Source organism: Malus sylvestris, chromosome 5 (assembly GCF_916048215.2).
Source record: "Malus sylvestris chromosome 5, drMalSylv7.2, whole genome shotgun sequence".
Lineage (NCBI taxonomy): Eukaryota > Viridiplantae > Streptophyta > Magnoliopsida > Rosales > Rosaceae > Malus > Malus sylvestris.
This window is the reverse complement of record NC_062264.1, coordinates 19,400,178-19,409,764: the sequence shown is the minus strand read 5'-3', so window position 1 is coordinate 19,409,764 and position 9,587 is coordinate 19,400,178.

The following is a 9,587-nucleotide window of genomic DNA, read 5'->3' as shown; positions in this document are numbered from 1 at the left end:
CCTAGTTTGAACGGCTATGTCCTCACCAGTATCTGTGACTATGTCTTTTCTTTTATATAGTATATATATATTTGTTAGTTTCCATTTATATATTTGATAAAGAATTTTCTATGTTACACCTAGATTAGGGTAACATGTATAAAATTACGGTATTGACGGAATTCATGCAATTATACTACGTTCTACATGATGCACAGGTATGCGTATTAGTATGGATGCTTAATGGTATTTACGGTTATGAATAGTATTTCATTGAATAGGGTTATTGAATTATCGATTTACCATTGCAAGATCATATTTGCGTTATCTGCTCATTGTGTGCTGCACTGGTGTTAGTACTCTCTCAGGCTAGGGTCAGTCTTTCATGTGTATGTTCATATCGCACCGTACGCTCACTTTGGATCCATTGTAGGTGCTAGTCATGTCCTAGATTGTTATAGGCAATTAGGACTCGTATGTGATGCGCATAGCACCAGTCTTCACGTGATTAGTATTAGAGCGTAGATCATTATTACACCTGTCATATTCGTGTAAGAATACCTCTGCATGAAACTTGTGTGTTAGCATATGTCGATGAGCACATGATGTGATTTATTTATTTCTGCGAGATATTGTGATTACTAGAAGTTATATGCTTATTTATGAATTTGTGACGTATTGAAGTCTTGAGATATTGTAGGCTACGGTAAGTATTTTCATACTATATGTAGTATGTATATTTTAGAAACTATACTTGTTTTACGGCGAAAGTTTATAATGTTTTCAAAAAGGTTTTTATAATACTTTATTTTTAGACTCACTTACCTTTCTTTTTTGCCCATCCATGTTTTAGTGCTGAGCTTTTGTGTGGACGAGGATTCTTGGAAAATCTTGGTATAGGTGGTTACCTTCGATGATATGATTCTTATCCTACTTTACTGTACTTTACTTATATTCTGACATCACGTGTGAAATGGGTTCATTCCTGTTCACAAGCGCACTCTTATATTTGGCACTTTTAGGTTTAAATTTATTCACATTTTCCACATCACTATACTTTATGGTTTCGTCACCCTCCTGGTGTCAACCAACACAACTCGATTTGGAGTCCAGGTGGATATTCCGGGTCAGGGTGTGTCAGTTTGGTATTAGAGCATAAGTTAGGGCTCTATTGCATTCATCACATGCGTGATGTAAGCATTCTCGGTTTTTGAACCTAATGTTGAATCTTGCCACCTTGTCGAGCACAAAAAAATATGTTAGCTTTTCCAAAGTTTTGGGCATCGTAGATGACTTATTGACCTTCTAGAATAACTATTTTAGCGACTGCCTCTAGACTTAAACAAAGAACCTCCATACTAAGTAAAAATCTTGATTTAGAATGAATTGATGGCCCTGAAGCAAGGCTAATCGAGATATGAAACCAAAATTTGTTTAATTCTTGGCAGCACCTCTTAGTGTACCACCTATTAGAATTCCTATGAAGTTTTACTTTTGTTAAGATTTTCATAAACATCTTGAGTGACAACCTGGTGTTAAAGTGGTCCTACTTGATGGAAGAACATATGGGGGACAACCACTTTTGGTCCCCGATAACACTAATCTTTTCAAACACACTAGTGATCATTTTAGATCTTTAGGAGGAAGATCAACTTCTGTTTAAGTTGGTTATATAGTAGATTATTAGCAATTTCCTTTTCCCAGCCTTAGGACTCTCTAACTAACACTAGTTCCCAGATTTCCTTTCGATGTTGTACTCTTCACTTCGATGAGTATAGGCTTGTGAGTATGAGTTGTTATACATTCGGGTAGCAAAAGTCCTAAAAGCAGTAATCAATTTTTCCTAGAATCAATGAAACCACCTTATAGGACCAGTTATTTACCAATCATCTGAAACCATCTACTCGAGCAGACTTTAACCTATAATCAGCCTACGATGGCGCTCATAATTGACGATACTGTCCGACATCTAAGGACTGTCAACTAGTATTCAGGCGGTATGATTTTTGATACCGGACACATGTACTAGTATCTAGGAGCGATACCTTTATGCCAGAATGCCATTTCATAGTTTTAGGGTAGCAAACAATATCAAAATATCATATGTGCGTTAATTAGCGACGCGACTGATAGATCGATTAACAGTGACTATATGAGCCGAAGAAATTAAAATCATGGAAACTTAAGGGCAAGCCTTGTAAGAGGATAGTAAACTCGTAGTTGTTTTAACCACATTACCCATTTAGATAACCTGAACATTCCCGACCAGTAATCCCTTAGGTCACTTTCATAGACAAACATTAGAATTGGAGCACGAGTTAATTCCTACTATAAGAGCGAACTGACTATCGAGAAAGCTGTGAAGACCTATTAGTACGTGTCATAGAGAAAGGAAGTAATATGCTATGTTTTGAAGACGTATAGATTTAGCGTCATTTCTCAAAATTTTACCTGGTATATCACCAAATGGTGAAGTGAAGTACACCATCGATCCACTTTCTTGTACCACACCAGTTTTCCTTGCGTGTTTTCGAACAACTCCTACATCATTGAGAGAACTTAGTTACAAAAGCTTACCAACTAGGAATTTATCAAACCAAACACCTTATCTTGGGAACCCAAACATAGTCACGAAAACAAAACGAACCTTAGGACCGTATCTAGATTTTAGTAGCTCTATCGGGTGACATTTAGGACTGTTATACCATACTTCAAATTGATGGTCTACCCGACCAACCTCTGAGCCCGATTTTTCTTCCATAGCCTGACGAATTCATAGTAGTCTTATTGATGACTTTCTCACCTATTCCAACAACAAAATCAAATTCTCTAAACACTAGCAATCAGCTTTATACCAAATTCATCAACGGTTAGTTTTGATTTGATTGATACTTTCTTGGGAGACATGATCTCAGCAGACGCAATTCTTGTCACTTTCCAAAAAAAAAAAGTTGCAAATGTAGATAATTTGATATTTCCCACAAATTGTTGTGAAATATGCGTCATCCTTGGCCTTGTCGATTTATCGGCCTTTTGTTAGTGACTTTTCAACTGTGGCATTTTTCTTCCAAATTGGCCGAGGAAAATTAGTTAATTGAGATGTCTAATGTGAATAAAGTTGTGACAACTGAGGCGTTGCCTTGTTGCGACCATTGTTCGTACGCTTTTCGATGATGCCGATGATTTTAAAATCTACTGTGATGTTTCACTAAATGCTTTGACTGCGTACCGATGTAGCATGATAGAGTATCACTTATGCTTCCTGACGGTCAGAAGCGTATGGAATGAATTACCTTACTCTCGACCTAGAGTCAACATTTACTGTCCTTACTTGAAAATCCAATGACACTTTTCTGTGGAAAAATGTGTCCAAAACCTTTACCAACCTTAGATCTCTCAAATACATCTTCATTGGAAAAGAATTAAATTTCTAACAGCTATGATGGAAGAAACAAATCAATGCCTATGATTGCATTATCGTGTATCACCCAGGTTGTGCAAACATAGTTACTGATGACCGCAGTAAATGACACATGTACGCTTGAACACTTTCAACGTACCCTATCCCATTTTAGTTGGAATTCACGAGTGTTGATATGACATTACTTACAAATCATCAAGAATCGTCCAAATGGAGATGGGGAAGTATCACCATAAGCTCCTGCTATGAGGTATCTTATACATGTAAAGGTCATGATGATGTTTCAGTGATTATCAACCACCCTGACAAGTCAACTCGCTTTTCGTTGACTTGAAGGACTATATTTTAGATTACTTAGTAAAATTTCTCATTTTTGAATTTTCTAGATTTTCTGGCGTTTCAATCAACATCTACTCTAACTGTGTTCCATATTCACCTTTGGTAATAGAAGGCATTCCAGTCAACCTTGGGTACACTTCTACCTTATTGCATTTTGTATTATTCTGGAAACAGACAAACTATCTAGGAGAATTACTCGAACATTGAAATTTAGTTGTGATCATTAATTCTTCAATCACCCAACAAATACTTTGCTGAGCGAACCGTTAACGTTGGTGATTGAATATTCCGGAAGCTACAGTTGTAGCAAGATAGATGTATTTAATTCAGTTACTTTGTGTTCTAGATTGATAGACTTGTTTTGACTTCCAAATTCTTTAGTGTTCTTTTAGCCTTCTCGACATAATTTTTTGCTAAATTTGAGAGAAATTCATTATGAATCTACTTGCTAAGTTGTTGTAAACTACATTGTTCGACTACATGGTGTGCATGTCACTACCGTATCCCACTGTTATGTGTGTTTCACTTCCAAGTCTTGAGAAGTCTTCTTGAAGGTCATGTATATTAAGTTTTCGGCCAGTATCACATTTCACCTTCAGACTAATGGCCAGTCTGAACGAACTATCCAGACCGTAGTGTACATGTTGCGTTTTGTCCGTTATGCAAACTTAGTATGGTTGTAGCAGACATTTATCATTATTAGGGTTGCATGTAACTACAGTTACAATTTCGATTTTGGGGATGGCACCATTTGAGACGTGGTATAGTGATTTTATGCATAATACATAATTGACGGAATAGTATTGCAAATAGGTACTTGAAGAATTGCATTTATGATGTAGCAAATTTATGTGCTATTGATGTTATCACCCGATTGGGTAGTACGTGTGAGCGATTGAGGCATTAATCGGACAATTTATGTGTATTTCCCAATGAGGGGCAGGATGGTAATATTGCACCCTTGGGAATTATTTGCTTGCTTGTCGTGACAATAGTGAGTTGTCGGTATTGCGGGCTGCAGACTGTAATATCAATAACTTATTCGTTGGATCTGTTAAGCAAGTGGATAAGAAGGCCCGTCTGTGTTATTATTTTTATTTATTTATTTATGTATTTATTGTTTGGCCTCGACCCAAAGATACTACACACATACCTTCAAAGTACATGATGATACGATTGCGTAGCTGAAAATTTTTCTATTTTCAATTTTGATTTCGATACAATTATTTTAACTTCACTTTATTATATATGTATTTTGACGTTATGTTATTATATATCTATTTTTGACTTTATGTTTTATTAAAGGTATTATATTATAGTAATGTATTGAAGGAGAAGGAAAGTTTGAGTCATTGCTATATGATTGTGACGGAACGACATTCTCTTTTATGCAATCGCTCTAGCTTCATTTCTTCTTTACAAATTTGTAGTTATGGTTAAAATTTTACCGAATGACGAACGTGAAAGGCATTTTGGTAATTTCACATCGCTAGAATATTTTTCTGTTTTATCTTTTGTGACATTGCCTTGTGAGCCAGTGGGGCCCACAACCCATTATCTCCCTATTCCCTCGTGTCCCTTAATCTCGCAAACCTCTCTCTTTCAACTCTCATTTCCCTCCTTCTCATCTCTCATCTCTCTCTCTTCTTTTTTTCCCTTAAAATATCCCTCTCTTCTCTATGTAAAAACAATGGAGCAGAGCAGCACCATCACCACCTTGCCGCACTTCGATGAACCTCATGACCAAATCACCACTATATCATCACCATCAATCGATGCTCTGATTCCAAATCAGCACTCTGTTTTCCCAAATTCAAATGTTTTAATCAAGTTTTACTAACGGGTCCCAATATTATGCTTCGGTGCATTACTATCGAAGACTTCGCTTTCCTAGTTCGAACAACTATGTCCTCACCAGTATGAGTGAGTGAGTCTTTTCTTTTATATAGTGTGTGTGTGTATATATATATATATTTGTTACTTTCCATTTATATATTTGATAAAGAATTTTCTACGTTACACCTAGATTAGGGTAACGTGTATAAAATTACGATATTGACGGAATTCATGCAATTATACTACGTCCTACGGGATGCACATGTATACGTGTTAGTATGGATGCTTTAATGGTATTTACGGTTATGAATAATATTTCATTGACTAGGGTTATTGAATTATCAAATTATCGATTTACCATTGCATGATCATATTTGCGTTATTTGCTCATTGTCTACTACACTGGTGTTAGTACTCGCCCGGGCCAGGGCCAGTCTTTCACTCGTATGTTCACATCGCACCGTACGCTCACTTTGGATCCATTGTAGGTGCCAATCCTGTCCTAGATTGCTATAGGTAATTAGGACTCGTATGTGATGCGTATAGTGTCATTCTTCACTTGATTGTAGTACTAAAGCATAAATCATTATTACACCCAGTCCTATCATAGATTGCTATAGGCAATTAGGACTCGTATGTGATGTGCATAGCGCTAGTCTTCATGTGATTGTAATACTATAGCGTAAATCATTATTACACCAGTCTTGTTCGTGTCAGAATACCTTTGCCTGAAACTCATGTGTCAGCATTTGTCGATGAGCACGGGATGTGATTTATTTATTTCTGCGAGATATTGTGATTACTAGACGTTATATGCTTATTTGTATTGAAGTATTGAGATATTGTAGGCTACGGTAAGTATTTTTATACTATACGTAGTATGTATATTTTGGAAACTATACTTATTTTACGATGAGGGTTTATAATGCTTACAAAAAGGTTTTTATAAAACTTTATTTTTAGGCCCACTCACCCTTGTTTTTCGCCCCTCCAGGTTTTAGTGCTGAGCTTTTGTGTGGACGAGGATTCTTGGCAAATCTTGGTATAGGTGGTTACCTTCGATGGTATGATTCTCATCCTACTTTACTTATGCTCTGACATCACGTATGAAATGGGTTCATTCTCGTTCACAAGCGCACTCTTATATTTAGACACTTTTAGGTTTAAATTTATTCACACTTTCCACATCACTATACTTTATGGATTCATCACCCTCCTGGTGTTGATCAACATAACTTGATTCGGAGTCCAGGTGGACATTCTAGGTTAGGGTGTGTCAGTTTTTTAACCCTGTGTAGCATCCGAAAAACAAAGCATATTGAGGTGAATGTTCACTTTGTCAAAGAAAGAATTTCAAAGAAGAAACTTGGGGTTCAATATGTTTCTTCTCAAGAGAAGTTTGCAGACATCCTTACTAAGAAACTTAGTGCTCCTTTGTTTAGAATTCATTGTTCCAACCTCATGTTTGGCTCATCCAACATGAGTTTGAGGAGGCATGTTAGAGTATATTGGATGGTTGTGAATTGTGCTATTTGTCAATGAATTATAGAGTTAGTTTTGAGAAAGCTAAGTGTTGTGATTTCTCTATATATAGTTGTGTTGTTGTAATGACTTATCAGTAAGAAAATAAATAGAAAGTTACATAAACCTTTGAGCTTCCTTCTCCTTCTTCTTCTTCGATCTCCATCTTTTCTCTTAAGCTTATCCTCCATTTCTTTAAGCTCTGCCTCTTGCTTAACAACACGTGACGTGTGAAGAGATGCGAATACATATAGAACAAGTGCAACATTATTCTAAAAGACAACAAAGATTGAAGATTTCGAACACAGATCTAAGAATTAGATCCCTTAATTATACTGTGTTATATCAAACTAATTAACACGATCAGTGAACAAGTAGCCCCTAACATCACAAAAGTAAAACGATTTGGGTGTTAAGGTTTGGTAGGTTATGGCTACAGCCGCTGGGCATAGAATGAGTTTATAGTACATAAAAGAGGCAACCTTTGACGGTTGTTGACAGTATCATCCATGCTTTGACCAAGTGAGAGGATGCTAAAGTGTCAATAGTTGTGGTGACATAGAAGATGGCCCCTAGATGGCCATGCTCCTGAACATGTTCTTATTAGGAGTTGGAATATATATATATATATATATATATATATATATATATATATATATATATATATTTGTTTTCCCATCCTCACGTAAGACTTATAACTAAAAGTTAAGTATGCATGACCAACTAGTACTAATTTCGGTATATTTTCTTTTCTTTTATAGTTACAAGAATTTAAAGTTGGGATTTTTCAAACAATTACTGGACAATATATAAAGATAAGCATTGCTTACGAGAAGAAAATTTCTTTTTATGAAAACTATACTAAATATGTGGCACATCATCTTAATATTTGTTGAAAATGAATTCTATATCGATGGGAAGAGGAATCTTGCATGTGCTTATAAGTAATTGGTCTACTCTCTCCATGTTTTCAGTTAGTTTTATGATGAAACCTCAAAAAAAAATTTCATAGTATCAGAGCAAATTGTCTCACGTGTGAAGCCTAACAACTACATGTGCTTCACATAACCTGATTTGTGTTGTCCATATATTAGGCTTACAAATCACCACACTCAAGGAGACGTGTCGAGAATGAATCCCATATTGATAAAAGGAGTAACTTTGCATATGTTTATAAATAATTGAACTATTCCCCATGTTGCCAATTGGTTTTATAATGAACCTAAGTTTTCTTCAATAATGTCACTTCTTATGTCAATTATTATGCTGTTGAACTCTCAATTTGGATTATACAGTCAAATAAATACTGACAAACACGCAATTTAATTAATAGTTTAGCCAACATATTAGAATGTGAGCATCTATTTCAAAATTAACTAACAATAAGAGAGAGACTATGATTATTTAGATTATTATGCAAGACTTTCCTTGTCGACGTAGGATTAATACTTTCGCCACGAATTTCATTTTCTTATCAAATAATCAAATTTATACGTGTCCATTTAAATCACAAAGGTTTTGTGGAATAATGGGACAGTTAGCCATGGGAAAACCGAACAGGGTATAAAAGTTCCCGCGTTTGGGGGCCCAAGAAAAAACGCGTTTCAACTTTATGATTTTCTTTGTACAGTGCATATACAGAGATTGGAATGTATCCAACGCTGAAAAGAAAATACAACAAAAAAAATAGCTAGTTGATTTTTAACATGTATGTTTTGAGGTCGTATAACTGTAAATTATCTAATATTTTCAGTACGTACCAGCCTTATGCCAAAATTAATTGTGTGAAATTATAATTTATTTTCTCCTCTATATCTTTTCTGATCAATGTGGTAATATGAGTCGAAAAGCAAGAAGACACGCTTCTAACTTTCTACGAAATTATTTTGAAAAAAAATGATGCAAAATATATAGTTTAATTCCCAATCAGGTTGGAGATGATGCAAATGTCCATTCTGTGTGGTCTAGACATGCCCTTAGTTTGTTGGGGAGGGTCACCCGTCATTCTACATCTTCCACGAGTGCAATTATTGGTGATTATTTCGTATTTATAGTTGTAAACTTTCTTAGCTTAAGTATGATTATGTAAATCCTAAATTATATTTGATTTTAGTTATTCTTTTCTATTACAACTTGTATTCTTTGGGGATGAAGAAATTTCTTCTCTCCTTTTACTATTATAAATAAAGGCATTATGTGGGAGGGATAACACACATATTCCCCTACAATTCTACAAACACATCTCTCTCAATCTCTCTACCCTTGCCGCCCCCCCTTAACCTTGTTAGATAAAATAGGCTACAACACGTTATCAGTACGCTCTTACCACTGCGCTCAGGAATTTGACAAGGAAATTTTTTGCATTAAACCAGTTCATCCATATCATCACGCAATCAGGTTCTTTCAAAACAATGGTTTTTATCCCGATATTTTTACAACTCTGATAGCATGAACATTCACCATAATGCATGACTCGGCTTTACGTTTTTTA